Source organism: Polypterus senegalus, chromosome 10, assembly GCF_016835505.1.
Source record: "Polypterus senegalus isolate Bchr_013 chromosome 10, ASM1683550v1, whole genome shotgun sequence".
Classification (NCBI taxonomy): domain Eukaryota; kingdom Metazoa; phylum Chordata; class Cladistia; order Polypteriformes; family Polypteridae; genus Polypterus; species Polypterus senegalus.
In genome coordinates this window covers 14053911-14057325 of record NC_053163.1, presented here as the reverse complement: position 1 = coordinate 14057325, position 3415 = coordinate 14053911, and positions in this window count along the sequence as shown.

Genomic DNA, 3415 nt, shown 5'->3' with positions numbered 1-3415 from the left:
GCATAATTTAATGATGGCTAAACATTCCTTTTCAAGCAGCAGCCTGACCCTGCTTTGTAAGGAACGTGAAGGACAGTGTGTGCTATGAAAAACAACAAGCAGCCTATTGTTTTAGAAAAGGAGCTGCTTAAAACTTCAACCTTGACAGATGCTTGCAACTTTCATTTGAGTGGCCTGGAATCCCATATAATGTGTCTTCCTGGCTTTGACTTAAGTTGTGTAATTCATTCATGAATAATTTCATAAATGGGGACACCTGCATGGGGTATGAAGTAATGATGGCCAGTTTCAGTCAAGTGAGGTAATGCTGGGAAGAACTGGTATAGGAGAGTATTTTGCATAGACGATAAGAAATGCAATTAACACCAATGCATTATCTAGTTTAGGCACGTGCACCATGGCCAAGTCTCTGTGTTACATTGCTGTGTAGGAAAGATTTTTTTATTTCAAGAGACAGAACTTCTCTCCACAACACTTGGAAAACTCGGAAAAGACAACTTGTTTTACTGAACAAAGTTTCAGGTATGAGTTGACTGTCTTAACACAACTACAAAGTGTTATGATCAAGAGCTTTTATTAAGTATGGGTTCCCATGAAGAGATATTAAAAAATGTATGAAACCAAAGGCCTGAAAATAACTTAGAGGGCTGGGACCACTGGTAGAGAGTCAGATATCAAAAAATATTATTATATCCACGATCAGCAATCTCGAAACAGCAAAAAATGACGCTCTGCATGCTTATATTATTTCATTTTTAATTACATTTAATTTTTTATTACTTTTAATTTTTATTTTTTAAAGTTTTGTGAAAAAGCCTAACTTTTTATATGGGGTCAGTTGATGTGGCCAGCGTACCTTTATATCTATCTGATCATTTTTGTTGAAATCTCTTATCAGTTTTTTCTTTATTATAAGGGTGTAAATTCCAGTCCAAAATATGGCCTAAAAATGAGGATTTTTTGGGTCTAGAGGGCCAAAAAGAGGGGGGCAATCCTATAAAGCTTGTCATGCATACCTAGACATCAAGATGAGTTGAATGGGATTGGGGGTTCTTGTACCATAATGTCAAGAGATGCAGAAAAAGAGAAAATTAAAAGGCTTTGACTAGTTTAACGGGAATTGCTATCATTCACAGTGATGTGTCAATTAAAACACTTGGAAGGCAGATCCAGCTCCAGTCTTTATCATGAAGTGAATCCACAGCACAATACAATTTAAACAGATGGATAGAAACCTGCATATATATATATATATATATATATATATATATATATATATATATATATATATATATATATATATATATATATATATATATATATATATTGTATTGTAAAATATGAATCAGGACACACAACATAAAGGTTTGAGGTTTCTGGCCCCGTATACTGTCAAATTCTCCACAGTAAAAAAGAAACAAAGGGTCAAAATACATAAACAAAAGTTCACATATGCACGACACTGAATAATGGCGTCGGCGGCCATTTTATGAAGGAGGAACCGGAAGTGGAGGAAAGCTGGGAAGGAACTGTGGGGGAAGATAGGATCGATGACGTCAGGAACAATGGAGGAGGAAGGGCGGAAGTAACGTGCTGCGGGAAAATGAGGCTTATGGTGCCGGAGCGTCTTTTCTTCTGTAAGAAGGCAAAGGAGAAAGGTTAGTACCCCGCCATTCCCTGATGGCAAATATCTTCCCAAGTGTGTTAAGATCCGTCCGCGGTCTCCTACTCAGCGTATAACTATATATATATATATATATATATATATATATATATATATATATATATATATATATATATATATAATATGTGTTTGTGTGGGTGGTCTACAATAAAGAAATGAAAGTATTATTAATACTCAACACTTTAAAGAATTATAAATACTTTACCCTATTGCAGGGGTGCCCACACTTTTTCGGCTTGTGAGCTGCTTTTAAAATGACCAGGTCAAAATGATCTACCTACATTAAAAATGCTATATATATGGAGGAGAAGGTCTGTGATACGGTTTGCATATTTGCAGCTAGAGATCCACAAAGGGAGAAAAATGAATCACGTATCAAAGTAGTTTTTATTCCTGAGCTTTTAACCCCAGCCAGGGGTCTTCATCAGAGGATAATGCTTAGACTTACAAGAATCAAAGGCATTATATAGCAATAAATTATGTGTGTGGGGAGGAGGTGGCTAAGTCAGTGTGGTCATGTATTGGGTGTAAAGTCTTGTAAAGTCTCATGGTCTGAGAGTCCTTCAGGTGCCTTTTGGCAAACTCCAGGCGGGCTGCCATGTGCCTTTTACTAAGGAGTGGCTTCCGTCTGGCCACTCTACCATACAGGCCTGATTGGTGGATTGCTGCAGAGATGGTTGTCCTTCTGGAAGGTTCTCCTCTCTCCACAGAGGACCTCTGGAGCTCTGACAGAGTGACCATTGGGTTCTTGGTCACCTCCATGACTAAGGCCCTTCTCCCCCGATCGCTCAGTTTAGATGGCCGGCCAGTTCTAAGAAGAGTCCTGGTGGTTCCAAACTTCTTCCACTTACGGATGATGGAGGCCACTGTGCTCATTGGGATCTTCAAAGCAGCAGAAATTTTTCTGTAACCTTCCCCAGATTTGTGCCTCGAGACAATCCTGTCTCGGAGGTCTACAGACAATTCCTTTGACTTCATGCTTGGTTTGTGCTCTGACATGAACTGTCAACTGTGGGACCTTCTATAGACAGGTGTGTGCCTTTCCAAATCATGTCCAGTCAACTGAATTGACCACAGGTGGACTCCAATGAAGCTGCAGAAACATCTCAAGGATGTTCAGGGGAAACAGGATGCACCTGAGCTCAATTTGGAGCTTCATGGCAAAGGTTGTGAATACTTACGTACATGTGATTTCTCAGTTTTTTTATTTGTAATAAATTTGCAAAACCCTCAAGTAAACTTTTTTCACATTGTCATTATGGAGTGTTGTTTGTAGAATTCTGAGGAAAAAAATGAGTTTAATCCATTTTGCAATAAGGCTGTAACATAACAAAATGTGAAAAAAGTGATGCACTGTGAATACTTTCCGGATGCACTGTATCAGTTTTAACAGTGCAGAATATTCACTTCAGAGGCCTTTGGAATAATTTCATGATGATACCTTATTGCAATGGTAAAAGAGAGAGAGAGAAAGCATACTGTAACTGTGCTGACCACTTCAATTAGCCTGGGGTGAGTTACCTGAGCTGGCACTCCATTATGCAAATGAGCAGCTTCAGTGCCAGCTAGAGGGGTGCCAATAAAAACAGCAAGCCTGAAAAGTCACCAACAGAGACAGGAGAGCAAACCTCCTAAAAGAGTCCTGTAAAGAGTAAGAATCCACTGGCACTCTGGTGGTGAGCCCAGCACCGGTGCAGTGCTACAACGTGTTACACACACAATATAGTCATG